Source organism: Balaenoptera borealis, assembly GCF_965194805.1.
Source record: "Balaenoptera borealis genome assembly, chromosome: 7".
Lineage (NCBI taxonomy): Eukaryota > Metazoa > Chordata > Mammalia > Artiodactyla > Balaenopteridae > Balaenoptera > Balaenoptera borealis.
Window position 1 is genome coordinate 68,013,246 of NC_138864.1, and position 17,062 is coordinate 68,030,307.

General features: G+C 41.1%; 1 long non-coding RNA gene and 1 pseudogene across 2 annotated transcripts in view; both read left to right on the forward strand.

Annotated features, from left to right (window-relative positions):
* LOC309631791 overlaps nt 1-17,062 on the forward strand; it is a 186,672-nt gene that overhangs the window by 20,527 nt on the left and 149,083 nt on the right. The gene's annotated exons all lie outside the window — the stretch shown is intronic.
* LOC309631616 (UDP-N-acetylglucosamine--peptide N-acetylglucosaminyltransferase 110 kDa subunit pseudogene) lies at nt 7,383-12,861 on the forward strand (annotated as a pseudogene). The gene has a single exon. The product of its transcript is annotated as a UDP-N-acetylglucosamine--peptide N-acetylglucosaminyltransferase 110 kDa subunit pseudogene (transcript).

Here is a 17,062-nt window from a genome sequence, read left to right on the forward strand (position 1 = left end):
TTTCTGTCATCGCATAACAACTGAGTTATCCTACTGATAAACCATAGGACTCATACTGAACTGTGGATGATGTCTATTCACTCTATTTTTGCCAACTAAGAGTACAGAAAAATATTATGCAATGGCCAGCATCCCAGTGACTTGAGGAACCTGTATACAGTTAGCGCCTCTTCACATATTGTTCATGGAGCATTTTTTCCAGGGATTTCAGAAGGAGAACAAAAAGGGAATGGAAAGGATAATTAACTGAATATTTGTGAAATTGGGCAGTGGAACATCCCTAAGCCTCAGTTTCCTCCCTGGTAAAATAAAGAAGATAGTTCCTTTCTCACAGGATGGCTGTGACTGTTAAGTAGGATGATGTAATTAGATGGAAACAGTTTGTAAAGCACTATGTTGGTTATGATTACTGCATAAATATGAGCATTGAGCACATTAGGAAAGACCTTATGAAATGGGGTGCTTTAGCACTCAGAGGAGCCATTACCTGGGGAGTTAGAGAAGGGACAGGTTGAACACTGTTGATGCTGGCACTGCAAAAGCCACTCCCCAAATTTCCTGGTTTGCGGTGACATTCAGCTCATTCAAGGTAAAGGGGCCATCCTGCCCCTCTCATAGCAACAGAATTCCCCGTTTGGCAAAGATGTCTGATATGGTGACTGATGTCGTCCACTTTAATATCAGGAAACGTGGGAGTATTAATGGAAAGGAGGTTAGCATTCTCTTGAGGGAGTTCAAGGAAGCTTTTCCAACGGGGAATTGAGATGGGCAGCAAACTACGATTTAAACAGCTAATGGGCGTTAACTAAAGATACAACAAGGAAAGCTGGTCAGGTGAAATACAGATCAACTCTTCCTGTCTCTACAAACACACCTAAGTCCTGTTAACACAGTAGCTGCACACTCCAAGTAAGAGAGTTAAAGATAACGGACTAGGTGACGCCAGTGTCCTGGGGGCAGGAGGATTCCTGGTGGCTGAAGAGATGTGCTCTGTTTGCTGTAAGCAGAGATTCTACCACCATCATCTTATTTTGCAACAACGGAGACAAACAAAGGGGATTTTCCTGAGCAGCCTGAGTGACAAAGAAATGAGGCAAATTATTGAGAAACTGATGAGCGTTCATCGAAGAGCAACAAATCTGATTTATCAGCCTGAAGGGACTGCCTTCAGAGGGAAGATGAAAGAGACAGGTCTCCCAGCATGACCACCGGCTCTAACTAGCAGGGACTGGCTCATCAGCCGCAAGGACTTGAAGGGTGTAAATAGCGGGGATGGGGAGAAATTATTTCGTGTGGTCCAAGGGGACGGCAGGAGGAGTGATGGAAATGAAAGTCAAAACAAAGATAATTTAGGCGGCTGAGCAAGTCTCATGCCCTAATGGAGAGATCTATTATAGGCTGTGCTGCCCTGTCCCCCAGGAGGGATGGAGGCCCCGTCACTTGTGCCATTTGCAATTGGAAAAGGCACTAAAATGTAGATCAGCGTATTGGAGAGGGCAAAAACCACCACATGCCCTCAGAGAATCAGTGGGATGACTTAATAGGTCTTTTCCATCTCAAATTACTGCAATGTGGCTTGTGTGCATGGGGACCTGAGTTGCTAGAATAATTTTCCATCATCTGGGCTTCTTTTCTGCTACTACAGGGCCCCAGTGAAGAGATGATAATAGGTCATGGAGAGCAGTTTCTGCATTATAAATAGAAGCCTAAGTGTGCCGATGCTTTAGTGTGACGGCAGAACTGAGTAGGTTAAGTTTCACATTGTGATGTCAGTGTAAATAAATACACATACTGATTGAGACAAAACAACATCCATGTACTGATTGAGACCCACGACAAAGGAAAGGAGCTTTGACACATTTGGATGGTTAGCTGCCTACATGAAAGTTCAAGTAGTTTATTCTCTAATCTAGGAAAATAGACGTCCGAATACTTAAACACTATCTTAAAAAAAAAAAAAAAAGATTATTAGGTCTTCAAAAACTATTAAGAAACAGTTACTGTGTAGGAAGTTTAGAACTCACGTTTTGAACATATTTCTGTCTGTCTACAGCTGCAGTTGTATTAGCAACTGACACATTCTGAAACTCGCGCTGGCCCAGAAGGGCACACGTGGTCATGAGGCAGTGCCAACCTGGGTAACAACTGCAAGTGCAAGGGATGGGCACAACTTGGTCAGATGGAAACTGGGGCAGGCAGAGAAGGGCTGGTGTGACCATGATTGCTAGAAGGAGCACAGCTGTGACCATCACAACCCCTCCCAGCCAGAAGATAACACAGATGCAGGGGGACAAAATTGGTCACAGAGTGACAGGAGGGAGAGGCAGTGAGAAAGAAAGCAAAAAAAATCTAGGAGGGGGGAAACCCACAGATGTAAGTTCCTCGCAGGTGGGGAATATCACGGTTCCTGATAAAAATATCGTATGTGGTTGGGCGTAAGTTAAACTTGGCGTTCTGGAACACTGAAGTTTGCTACAAACAAATTCAGGGTTTGACTTACACCCGACAGATATAGGTCAACCCTCATCCTGCTGCTCTCAGCAGCTGTAGCCAATGGGAGACAGAGCTGCCCAGCATACCAGTTTAAGCTGCTGCTAATAGATGGAAATCAACCTAACCCCATTTCCTGCCTCTCTGCTGTCCTTACTTGTCTATTCATGGCCAATTTAGGCCCAGGCTGAGCTGTTGGCTTGCTGTAACTGCTGGGAGACTGATGGGGTAGAATCTGATGCTGGCATATTCCTTTCTTATCTAGGTGAAAGATCTGTTTTTAAGCCCTTAAAAGGAGGACTGTGTAAAAATGCAGTACTCCCTCATTAGCTTTCTGCTTTTAAGGGCTATCCTAAATTCATAGATTTTCCTGATCTTTCACTCCAAGGAAGCTTTAGAGATGTTTAGACAGAGGGAAATCCACGATGGAAGGCTCTTTCAGAAAGGCTACAGCAGAGGTTAAATGACTTGCCCAAGATTACTCAGAAGGGTGACTATAAAGGCAGAAAGAGAACCAAAAGAGTGGTCTGAGAAGAATGGGGGAAATTATCAAATTAAACCTGGAGAAAGAACAGCGTCACTGATCCTCACGGTTAAAGATCTGTTGGAAATCCCAGTTCGCTAACACACGTTCCTTTATCCCGGACGTTCAGACTCTTAACTTAAAAGTGAGTTCAGATATTTTCCTATGCTCAAGTTTTTAAAACTGTCCAACCTATTCTCCTCAACAAAAGAGACAGTAGATCAAGCTAAGTCTGGTCATGTAGCTTCAACTGTTTACTCACTAAGGCCTATAGCCAAGAGCCTATGGAGTTGAGTTAGAGGTTGAATTTTAGAAGATCAAGCTTTATGCTAAATGTTCTGTTGTAACTACACTCTTTCTGCAGTGTTTTATGCCTTGTTTCTTTTTTTCCCCCGGATTACAGACCAAACGTGGTAATCCAATCTCTCTTGCTAGTGAGTGGTTCAGAATCAGAACATGGCATCCTCTGACAGCAGAATTGATCCAGCTTGGTCCTAAAGTGACTCAGTGAAGCTAAAGAGAAGAACTTGTATTTTTTTTCTTTGATAAATTTATTTATTTTTATTTATTTTATTTTTTGGCTGCGTTGGGTCTTCGTCGCTGCACACGGGCTTTCTCTAGCTGTGGTGAGCGGGAGCTACTCTTCGTTGTGGTGCACGGGCTTCTCATTGGGGTGGCTTCTCTTGTTGCGGAGCACAGGGCTCTAGGCGCATGGGCTTCAGTAGTTGTGGCTCGCGGGCTCTGGAGCACAGGCTCAGTAGTTGTGGTGCACAGGCCTAGTTGCTCTGCGGCATGTGGGATCTTCCCAGACCAGGGCTCGAACCCGTGTCCCCTGCAATGGCGGGCAGATTCTTAACCACTGCACCACTAGGGAAGCCCAGGATTTGTATTGTATTGCTAGCAAAGAGACTGCATTTCTCCTCTGATGAATGTGCACAGGAAAGCATGCTGTCCCCGGTGATCGTTGGGTACCGTCTCATGATCCTGAGGGAAGCCATCCTGTCCTTCTGGTTACGTGATACAGTGGGTTTCCTTATTGTTTAGGCCAGTTTTATTTGGAGTTTCAATTTTTACAGTGAAAAGTTGTCATAACTCTTTCTGTTTTAGGGGGTTTTTTTGTTTGTTTTGTTTTTGTCAATTCCTGTTGGGTATTATTTGTATTGTTGATGTGGCAAGAACTCTACTGAGATATAGTCTTCTTGTCTTTATATTATGAATATATCTCTAAGTTTATCACTTATCATTTACTCCTTACTCTTGTTTAATATAGAGAAGATTATAATTTAAGTCTATTAAATCCATCAGTGTTTTTCTGCATGATATATTCCATTGCTTTTACTTTTATTCATTCATTCATTAAAGAGTGTGTGTGTGTGTGTGTGTGTGTGTGTGTGTGTGTGTGTGTGTGTACTACAAGGTGCCAAGCACTACGAGAGGCAATAAGAATATTGTGAGACAAGAAAGACACAGTCCCTGTCCTCGTGGAGTTCATATCCTGGTGGGGGATTGAGAATATGTTAGGCATTAACTGAAAAGCCACACAAGTGTGTGTAAGCTACTAAAGGATAGAGGCTACAGAGGGAAGAACACAGTATAGGAGCGCTTTCATAGGAGGGTTAGGTCTAGTTAGGGAAGTCAGGGGAAGCTTTCCTGGGGAAGTGGTGACTGAGCTAAGAAGGATAAAGAGGACTTAGGTAGTTGGCTAAGAGCATTACAGGCAGTGGAAATAGCAGGTGCAAAGGTCCTGCTCAGGGGCAAGCATAGGAAACAGGAAGGACTGAAAGAATGTAGAACATGGTCCACATCCTCAGAGGGGCCTGGTACAAGTGAAGGTGGAAGGTTGAAGGGTGGGAAGTGGGGGATGCTGACCACGCAGGGCCAATAAGTCCATGTTAAGGAGTTGTGTCTCCTTCCTAAGATCTATGGGAAATCACTGAAGGTGTCATCTTTGACAACCACATTACTTTTACCTCCAAACATCCAATCTAATAACAAGTCCTAACAATTTTGCTTTCTAAATATCTCTTCAATCTATCCACTTCAATCCATCCACTTCTGTTCGTCATTACCAACACTTCCTCAGCCCATTCTATCATCATTTCTGTCTGCACTAGGGGAATAGTGTCCTCAATGATCTATTTGCACCTACTCTTGCCCCACTCCAGTCCATTCCTGCACAGTTATGGGAAGACAGACCTGACCTTGATACCATTTGATGACACAGAAAACACTGAAAGAGGACCAGTTTGTTTTTCATTAGTTTTGTTCTTGAGAGGTTGTGGAGTGGGCAGTGCATGAGTTTAATCTTGGACCTGCTGAGTTTTAAATATCCCTGGGATGTCCTAGAGAAGAAGCCAAGTAGGAGGTGTCTGTTAGGTAGATATCTTCTGCCTCCCCATCTAGAGCCACTCTCCACCCATCTCTACGCTGATCCCTGTCCGGAGACATTGACGTGTGTGGGATGTCAAGATTCCATGTATCCCCAGCACCTGCTCCCGTGTGCTCTGCCTTCTAGTTGCGTTCAGCCCATAGGAGGTACATGAAGGAAGAAGCGTGAAGGCTGAGTATTTACTCTATACAATATACATCCTGCATCATCGCTTCCTCTTCCCCACCTCCTCCTCTTTCCACCTGCCTCCTTCAAACCCTCCTCCTTGGCCTCCTGCTCCTCCTGCTCTTCTTCCTCCCACCTCTTCCTCTTTTTTTCTCTCTCGAATCCAGTAATCATTTCCACCTCCTCCTTTTTTTAAAAATTAATTAATTAATTTTTGGCTGCGTTGGATCTTTGCTGCGCCCAGGCTTTCTCTAGTCACGGCAAGTGGGGGCTACTCTTCATTGCAGTGAGTGGGCTTCTCATTTCGGTGGCTTCTCTTTTTGCAGAGCACGGGCTCTAGGTGCCCGGTCTTCAGTAGTTGCAGCACATGGGCTTCAGTAGTTGCAGCACGCGGGCTCAGTAGTTGTGGCTCGCGGGCTCTAGAGTGCAGGCTGAGTAGTTGTGGCGCACAGGCTCAGTTGCTCCGTGGCATGTGGGATCTTTCCGGACCAGGGCTTGAACCCCTGCACTGGCAGGTGGATTCTTAACCACTGAGCCACCAGGGAAGTCCCTAACCTCCTCCTTTAAGCCTAGGCAGTAAAAGTTCCCTGAGATGCTGGACTACTGTCCTCTGTTGTTTTCCCCAAACCCTTTGCAAATGATCTCTTGACTACAGTCTCCTTAATTACGGTACATTTGAGTGTGCCACCTGTCTCTTTCAGGGATTCTGACTTATACTGATAGGTAAGAAATGCCTGGGGGAGAGTTAAATTTGAGTCACCTGAGTAGAGGTGGTAATTGGAGCCGTGGGTATAAATGTGAATATCTTGGCAGACAGTGTAGAGAAGGAATGGGCCCTGAGGAACTCAAACATGTAATGGCTTTCAGAGGAGGATAATCTTGCAAAGGAATCGGAGAAGTAGCAACCAAAGTGAGGTGAAAAATCAGGGCAGTGTGTGTCATAGAAGTCAAAGGAAGCAAAGGGAAGAAAAAGAGTGTTGGTAGTCAAGATTATCAGTTGGTCCTGCAAAGTCATTGAATTTAGTGACTTATACCATCGTGAATCTGTTACATATTTTCTGTGCTCCCTCTGAATAATGATTTAAATTTTTTTACATTAACTTATCTATAATTTATTTTAGGTAAATACAGTCAAATTTGTTTTAGAACGTATTTTAAGGTAAAAAATTAACTACCCTTCCTTAACCATTATTCCAACATTATTTATTTTATACTTTCTCTATTACCATTATTTCCTCCAACATTCACTGTTTCTAAAAATATAAAGAGATGTTTGAGCACTTTCTACTAGATGTTTAAGAGCTTTCTATTTGACTATATCATAGTGGTTCAATGGTTGTCGCTTTATCATTCATTTTAAAATTTATCCATTAGAACAAGTCTAACCTCTTAATTTTAATTTTCAGAATTCTATTATCAGTAGCCCCATTTATTCTTCCAGATAAACTTTATATTTTTTTAACATCTTTTTTGGAGTATAATTGCTTTACTATGGTGTGTTAGTTTCTGCTTTATAACAAAGTGAATCAGTTATACATATACATATGTCCCCACATCTCTTCCCTCTTGCATCTCCAGATAAACTTTAGAACCATTTTATCAATTAAAAAAAACCTCATTGTGATTTTTTCAAGACCGTGAGAGATAGATGGCCAACCAGAGTTCCTAAGGTTCAGTGTATGTAACTGTTGCCACCGCTTAAGCCTGCCAAAGCAGTGGTACGGCTGCTGCCCTTGTATTTGCTACCTCTAGAAACATTCTTGCCAGTAGTGGCGGCAGCAGGGCTCAGTTACCCTCTTTTTGCACTCCCTCCAGAAGCTCTAGATGGCGTCTTCCGTGGGCAATGTGGCCGACAGCACAGAACCAACGAAACGTATGCTTTCCTTCCAAGGGTTAGCAGAGTTGACACGTCGAGAATATCAGGCAGGAGATTTTGAGGCAGCTGAGAGACACTGCATGCAGCTCTGGAGACAAGAGCCAGACAATACTGGTGTACTTTTATTACTTCCATCTATACACTTCCAGTGTCGAAGGCTGGATGGATCTGCCCACTTTAGTACTCTGGCAATTAAACAGAACCCTCTTCTGGCAGAAGCCTATTCGAATATGGGGAATGTGTACAAGGAAAGCGGGCAGTTGCAGGAAGCAATTGAGCATTACCGGCATGCATTGCGTCTCAAACCAGATTTCATTGATGGTTATATTAACCTGGCAGCCGCTTTGGTAGCAGCAGGCGACATGGAAGGGGCAGTACAAGCTTATGCCTCTGCTCTTCAGTACAATCCTGATCTGTACTGTGTTTGCAGTGACCTGGGGAACCTGCTCAAAGCCCTGGGTCGCTTGGAAGAAGCCAAGGCATGTTATTTGAAAGCAATTGAGACGCAACCGAACTTTGCAGTAGCTTGGAATAATCTTGGCTGTGTTTTCAATGCACAAGGGGAGATTTGGCTTGCAATTCATCACTTTGAAAAGGCTGTCACCCTTGACCCCAATTTTCTGGATGCTTATATCAATTTAGGAAATGTCTTCAAAGAGGCACGGATTTTTGACCGAGCTGTGGCAGCTTACCTTCCTGCCCTAAGCTTGAGTCCAAATCATGCAGTGGTACATGGCAACCTGGCTTGTGTATACTATGAGCAAGGCCTGATATATCTGGCAATAGACACCTACAGGCGAGCTATTGAATTGCAACCACACTTCCCGGACGCTTACTGCAACCTAGCCAACGCTCTCAAAGAGAAGGGCAGTGTTGCCGAAGCAGAAGATTGTTATAATACAGCTCTCTGGCTGTGTCCCACCCATGCAGACTCTCTGAATAACCTAGCCAATACCAAGCGAGAACAGGGAAACATTGAAGAGGCAGTTCGCTTGTATCGTAAAGCATTAGAAGTCTTCCCAGAGTTCGCTGCTGCCCATTCAAATTTAGCAAGTGTATTGCAGCAGCAGGGAAAACTGCAGGAAGCTCTGATGCATTATAAGGAGGCTATTCGAATCAGTCCTACCTTTGCTGAGGCCTACTGTAATATGGGAAACACTCTAAAGGAGATGCAGGATGTTCAGGGAGCCTTGCAGTGTTATACTCGTGCCATTCAGATTAACCCTGCATTTGTGGATGCCCACAGCAATCTGGCTTCCATTCACAAGGATTCAGGGAATATTCCAGAAGCAATTGCTTCTTCTCGCACTGCTCTGAAGCTTAAACCTGATTTTCCTGACGCTTATTGTAATCTGGCTCATTGCCTGCAGATTGTCTGTGATTGGACAGACTATGATGAGCGCATGAAGAAGTTGGTCAGCGTTGTGGCTGACCAGTTAGAGAAGAATAGGTTGCCTTCTGTGCAACCTCATCACAGCATGTTATATCCTCTTCCTCACGGCTTCAGGAAGGCTATTGCCGAGAGGCATGGGAACCTCTGCCTGGATAACATCAATGTCCTTCATAAACCACCGTATGAACATCCAAAAGACTTGAAGCTCAGTGATGGTCGACTGCATGTAGGATACGTGAGTTCTGACTTTGGGAACCATCCTACTTCTCATCTTATGCAGTCTATTCCAGGCATGCACAATCCTGATAAATTTGAGGTATTCTGTTATGCCCTGAGCCCAGATGATGGCACAAACTTCCGAGTGAAGGTGATGGCAGAAGCCAATCATTTCATTGATCTTTCTCAGATTCCATGCGATGGAAAAGCAGCTGATTGCATCCATCAAGATGGTATACACATCCTTGTAAATATGAATGGTTATACCAGGGGTGCTCGAAATGAACTCTTTGCTTTCAGGCCAGCTCCTATTCAGGCAATGTGGCTGGGGTACCCTGGGACTAGTGGCGCCCTTTTCATGGATTATATCATCACTGATCAGGAAACTTCACCTGCTGAAGTTGCTGAGCAGTATTCTGAGAAACTGGCTTATATGCCCCATACTTTCTTTATTGGTGATCATGCTAATATGTTCCCTCACCTGAAGAAAAAAGCAGTCATCGATTTTAAGTCCAATGGGCACATTTATGACAATCGAATTGTGCTGAATGGCATCGACCTCAAAGCATTTCTTGATAGTCTACCAGATGTGAAAATTGTCAAGATGAAATGTCCTGATGGAGGAGACGACGCAGACAGCAGTAATAAAGCTCTTAATATGCCTGTCATTCCTATGAATACGATTGCAGAAGCAGTTATTGAAATGATTAACAGAGGACAAATTCAGATAACAATTAATGGATTCAGTATTAGCAATGGACTGGCAACTACCCAGATCAACAATAAGGCTGCCACTGGAGAGGAGGTTCCCCGTACCATTATTGTAACCACACGTTCTCAGTACGGGTTACTGGAAGATGCCATTGTGTACTGTAACTTTAATCAGTTATATAAAATTGACCCATCTACTTTGCAGATGTGGGCAAATATTCTGAAGCGTGTTCCCAATAGTGTACTGTGGCTGTTGCGTTTTCCAGCAGTAGGAGAACCTATATTCAACAGTACGCACAAAATATGGGCCTTCCCCAGAACCGTATCATTTTTTCACCTGTTGCTCCTAAAGAGGAACATGTTCGGAGAGGCCAGCTGGCTGATGTCTGCTTGGACACTCCACTCTGTAATGGACACACCACAGGGATGGATGTCCTTTGGTCGGGGACACCCATGGTGACTATGCCAGGAGAGACTCTTGCTTCCCGAGTTGCAGCTTCCCATCTCACTTGTTTAGGCTGTCTTGAGCTTATTGCTAAAAATAGACAAGAATATGAAGACATAGCTGTAAAACTGGGAACTGATCTAGAATACCTGAAGAGAATTCGTGGCAAAGTCTGGAAGCAGAGAATATCTAGCCCTCTGTTCAACACCAAACAATACACAATGGAACTAGAGCGGCTCTATCTACAGATGTGGGAGCATTATGCAGCTGGCAACAAGCCTGATCACATGATTAAGCCTGTTGAAGTCACTGAGTCGGCCTAAATAATGACTGTATGCACAGGAGAATTACCCTGTACCTGAGCCTCAACCTTCTGGGGGAAAGGGAACTAGATACGTTACTTTGTACTTACCTGTGCAATATCAAGTTGCAGATGGGTGACAGACAATGATAACAAATAGCACAGCCAGACTTGCTTCCTGCATGATCAAGACAGGGAGAGACACAAGAGATGGGAAACTGCTGTTCCACAAGGAGTCTCCATAGAATTTTGCAGCGGCCAGGTGTTGCATAAGTCTGGAAGGTCTGATCTCCCTTGGTCTTCCATGGGATGGGTGGTTAGTGTGGAGGGGAGATAGAGATTGCCCAGTCTTCTGAATTAATTTTTTTCTTTATATTTTGGGTATTGGAGCTATTAAAAATGTTTGGTTTCAGGTATTTTTATTCATGTGAAGTGTATATGATTCTCTTGAGATAAGGTTTTAAGCTAAACTATTCCTTGTTTTAGTTTCTGAACTCTACAGATAAATGGGGACTTTGCTGGTGTAGTCTTTTTATAGGTTTTATAAACCACTTGAGCCTATATCAGTCATTTTAGTGTCTGACATGTTTGGAACTATCAGTGCTTTGTTGGTTTATGGCTTAAATTCTTTTTCTGGTCCGTTTCCTTCTTCCCTTCCCCCCACTTTAAAAATTTTCCTGTAACTTGGCTAACAAAAAACCAAGTCTGATTCAAAACCTCCCAGAGTGTTTCTCTTAAACACATCATCTGGTGCCAAATGAAGATTCTTAGGAGTGATTTTTTTTTTTTAAATTTTATTTATTTATTTATTTATGGCTGTGTTGGGTCTTCGTTGCTGTGCGAGGGCTTTCTCTAGTTGCGGCAAGTGGGGGCCACTCTTCATCGCGGTGCGCGGGCCTCTCACTGTCGCGGCCTCTCTTGTTGCGGAGCACAGGCTCCAGACACGCAGGCTCAGTAGTTGTGGCTCACGGGCCTAGTTGCTCCGCGGCATGTGGGATCTTCCCAGACCAGGGCTCGAACCCGTGTCCCCTGCATTGGCAGGCAGATTCTCAAACACTGCGCCACCAGGGAAGCCCAGGAGTGATTATTAATTATGAAGGGCACAGTTGTGGTACTGTCACTGATGATAATAATAATGGATTTTTGGCCTAGAGTTTTGACCTATTTCACCAGTGTTTTACCGTGGACTGCCCCTTTATGCTGCTTCCAAAAGTGATAGTGTGTGATAAGATTTTTACTTTCACTTCTAAAGTTTTTTTTTTTTTTTTTGAGTCCTGTTCTTCCTTTTTCTTTCAGCAGAAATGAAATCCCAGGTAAGTACAAGTATTCAAATATTTGATCACTAAGTCACAGTTATCTCCAGTACATTAAATAACTTTCATCAAAAAACATGTTATAGGTAAAAAGCTCTGGAGGACCAGCTATTGTATATGATTATTATGTTTCAGACCTTCTAGGGTGTTATATATAATAACTTGTCTTCTGGACGTGGTCTTGAAGTCTTTATGGATTCAGCCTCAGTAGTAGCGAACTGCACTGCTACTTGGTTTGGAGTATAAATTAGCCTTTGGCCCTCCTGGAGGTTGAGTTTTTGGTATTGAAAACCATAGGAATGAAATTATTGTTTCAACAAAGGATTGAGGGCTTGAGGCTTAAACAAGCCAACATATGAATATATGTTTTTGTCTTGCTGTACTGCACATATGCTGTCTAGTAACAGATATTTTGTCTGCTAGTAGTGTTCTAGATTCTGTCTTTCCAAAGCGCTGAGGCAGTGCACCTATTCTGTAGTTGCAGCTGATGCCTGAATGTATCCTAGCTGACAAATTATTGATTAATAAGAACTTGAATTTCTGAAAGAGTTGTACTGTTAACCAAAATCTGAGCAAGGAGTCTCAAATGTAATTCTTAGCCAGAATTACATGTTAATGAACGATTTAACAGTGTAAATCAAGGAACATCAGTGTAGGGATTTCTTTTAATTTATTTTTTACCTGCTTGAAATAATCAGTTAAAGGTTGCCAGCTTGGTTGCAGATGAAAGGACGTTTGAAGTTCACCAAACTACTTAATGTGGAATAGGATAATAGACTTCCAACGCCCTCAGGGCTGTGACCTTGCAGCCATTTTACATAGCACATCGTCCTCCTATAGGGATGAACCTTTCCCAGGCCCGAAAAGTAGCCGCTCTGGTTGAAGCTTTGCTTATTGTAACAGGCTTTTGTTTCCAGGTAACATGTCTGTGGAAGACTTAATTCTGAATAGAGATATAGATATTACTGGAAACTAATTGTTTTTTCTATTATACTCTGCTTTATCAAAAAAGTAAAACATTTACATTGTGCTACAGAAATTCAGATGTTGTCTTGCAATCTTTAAACAATACATGAATGATTTGCCCTTAAAAAAAAACACAACAACAAAAAAACTTCATTGTGATTTTGTTTGGGATTATTTTAATCCTGTAAATTAAATTGGGAAGAAGTTAAATCTTTATTATATTGCCTTTTAGCCAGAAACTTGATAGATAGATAGATAAATCCATTTATCTTCAAATCTCATTTTTAACTCTAATAAAAGTGTAGCCATTTTCTTCAAATAATATGTTAATATATTTTGTGAAGGTCGTTTCCAAATATTTTATATTTACATTCTTCTTTCTGATGTTTCTTAGATATTCTTTGCTACTCTTTCTCTGACTTTTTTTGGTATAATAGTAATATATGTTTCTGGTAGAAAAAATGAGAAGAAATCAAGAAAAAAAACCCTAAATATAATTCTAATAGTCAACACCCAGATTACAATACAGTTAACTTTTTGGTGTACTCACTAAACGCTTTTTATATTCTTATGTATGTGTATTTTTATATTTCTTATGTAAATGAGATATCATACTGTTCTGTAACTTCTTTCATCTACTATACAAGGAACATCTCATGTCAGTGTATGCACTTCATTGCTGGATGCTATTCTGTTGTACAGATGTACCTTAATTTATTTAACGAGACCTTTACTGGGGACCTTTGTTGTTGTTTCTAACTTTCCAGCATGAAATCATTCTGTGATAAAGCTCTTTTTACCTCCTCGATTCCAAAGAGCCTTGGCATTTTATTAAGTATCGGATATATACAAAAGAATATTTATAAAATAAATGTTTAAGGATAAAAAAAGTAACAATGACATGATCACTTGTGCATCTACTGTCCCATTTAAGACATAGAACATTTAAGCCCCTATGTGTCCCTCTCCAATCCCATCCTTCCTAATCATTCTATATATATATATATGTGTGTGTGTGTGTGTGTGTGTATGCACATATACGTATATATGTATGTATATATGATTTTTGCATGCTTTTGAACTTCATATAATTGGAATTTACCATATGGGTCTTTCTGGGACATACTTTTTCCACTTAATAACATGTTCCTGAGATGCATCCATGTTGTTGCAAATAACTACAGTTTATTCATGTTTATTTCTGTATAGTATTCAATTATATGAATATGCCAGAATTTTACTCCACTCTACTGTTGGTGAATATCTTGGTTATTTCTAGTTTTTGCTCTTACAAATATGCTACTATGAACATCTTGTACCTATCTCCCACTACATGTGTACAAGAGTTTCTCTAGGCCAAACATCAGAGAGTAGAATTGCTGAGTCAAAAGGCATGCATACCTTCAACCTAATAGATAATGCAAATTATCTTCCAAAATGGTTGAAATAAATTTACTCTCCCATGAACACTGTATAAGAATTCAGTGGTTCCACATCTCTAATTCTTGGTATTCCACATTTAAAAATTTTTGTCAAGCTGATGAGATTGAAATAATATGCCACTGTGGTTTTAATTTGCATTTCCCTGATTACAAATGATGTTGAACATATTTTCATATGTTATTTTACCATTTGTGTTCTCTCTTCAGTGATATGCCCATTCAAATCTTTTTCCCATTTAAAATAAATTAGGTTGTAGTTTTCTGAATGGCTTATAGTTTTTATATGGTCTGGATACTAACCCTTTGTCATATGGGTATAGCAAATACCCTCTCCCAGTGTGTGGCTCATCTTTTCACTTCTGTTATGGTATATCTTGAGGAACAGAAGTTCTTAATTTTAATGTAGTTGACTTTAATTGTAATTTACTTTACTCTCTGTGCTTTTCTGTCTCGCTTCAGAGATTCTTCTCATCCTTTAATTGAAAAGGGCATTTTCTTTTATTACTTTCAAAAAGTTTAAAAACTCTACCTAATTTTGAGTCTTTTAGACACCTAGAATTGATTTTTGGCATGTGGTGTGAGGTAGGGGTTCAGATACATTTTTTTCTATATGAATAACCGGTTGTCTCAGCATCAGTTATTTAAAGCTCATACTTTCTCAACTGATTTTCAGTGTCCGTTCTGATACACTTGAGAATCAACTTGCCAAGTTCCACTATCCATTCCTCAATGCCCACCAGTCAAAATAAATACTTTGTTGGGATTTTAAGTGTAATAAAATAAATCTGTGGATCAATTTGAAAAGCAATGACAACTTTATAATATTGAATCTTCCTACCCATATACATAGTATCTCTTTCCATTTATTTAAATTTCCTTTGATTTCTCTCAGTCATTTTATGATTTTCTGTATACAGGTCTTACTCATATTTTGTTAAATCTCTTCCTAGGTAATTAATATTTTTGATACTACTGTAAATGGCATCTGTCTTTTTATTACACGTTCTAATTTTTTGTTGCTGTTATATAGAAACGCATTTTTAAAATATTGACCTTATAAGTATCAATTTTACTAAAAAAAATCTTAATTCTATTTTTATGTATAGATACTTTTGTATTTTCTATGTAAAAATCTTATCTCCTGCAGATGACTCCCTAGTTTCTGCTCTCTAATCATTATAAATTGTATATAAATTTTATACTATCTGATATTTCCAACACCTGATTGACTTTTTGTGGGTGATGTGAGTTGCTTGTTATTTTGTTGGGTCTCGCTCATGATGCTTTTCTTTTTTAATTGTGAATTCATATTTCTATGGGAATTATTTGAAGCCTAGATAGAAGGGAGTTCATTTAAAAAGGATTTGCATGTGTTTCTGCCAGATGCTCATGGGTACTACTGAAGGAGGGCCACTTTAAACTAAATTCTCAGCTTGAAGGTTTTCCAGACCACCCAGGTAGTGCAACTCTGGCAACAAAACTCACACATGACGGCTAGCTTGTACTTAGAAACTTTCAGCAAAGATTTTTCTTCTCCTTTACCAGAGCCAAATTTTAGCATAAGCAAATGTCCTTGTTGTCTGCAATGGGGGCAATTTTATTTCTAGTATACCCTTTCGAGCTTTATGCAGGATTGTCTTTTATGCTGCCCTCTTTGGGCTGGACCTAGGCTTTGTCAACTATCATCCATATTTCACAAGGCTGTGAACACTGGATCTCAAGATCCCCTGATTTGTCAAAAGTCCTCAGTGCAAAGGCCATTAGCAGTGCCTGGGTCATCTCACTTGGGCCTTGCTTTGAATTCATTTTGGCCTTACTTTATTAGCAGGTCACTGATGCATTCAAAAATATATATATTTCTATATTTTATTCATTGTTTTTAGTTCTTCTCAATGGGAAGTTTGTTAAGGGCATGTAGTTTGCTAAGCACCCCCCACCTCACTTCAGCTACACCTTCTCATATCCTAGATCTTTCATTTCCAATATCTATTTCACCTCCTAAATCTCAATTTCAAATATCTTCTCTATGGCCGTCATCTCCTATCTTTGGGTGCCTCTGATTTACCAGTCCCACCTTAACAATTCTCCAGCCCTATTAGGACTCCCAATTCAATCACCCCCAAATATTCACTGGCCATTTACTCAGGTTCTTCCTCTTCCATATTAGAGTCTATGCTGGGTCTCTGTGTTGCAAAATACAATAAAAATAGTGCCTTCTGTAGTTGTGCCATGCTATGGTACTGACTTTGTGTTTCATCATCATAATCACTCCTTTATACACACCCTCCATGTCTTTTTTTTTTTTTTTTCTGCCTTCTCTCATCTGATCTGGCACAGTTATTGATTAAACCCACATTTATCTGCCTACTCTGTACCTAGTTCTGGAGGAAAACAAGCAACTAGGCTAACTGGTTTCCTTCTAAATTTATGTGGCTTCAGGATGTAGAGAAATCCTTCTGTATTTCTTTAGTCAGTTCTCTCCACCACCTTTCAAAGCAGCTTCTCTCTGCAAATCCCCAGCCTTCCCTGACCCCAGCCCCCTTTCTCAGTTGATGGCTTCCCTTATTCCATTGAGACATCCTCATCCACTCACCACCAAACTCCCTGCATGTTTAATAGATTCTCATCTTTTCCTCCTGTGACTTCAGATGAACTCTCCATGCTCACATCTAGGGCCATCCTGTCCACTTGTGCACAGGATCCCACCCTCTTTCTCTCCCCTCCACCCCTCACTATCAGTGGTTCTCTGTCATTCTGACTCTCCTCCTGCTCTGAGAATGAACACATCCTGTCAGATTTTTTTTTCTTAACATAAGAGACAACTTCTTCTGG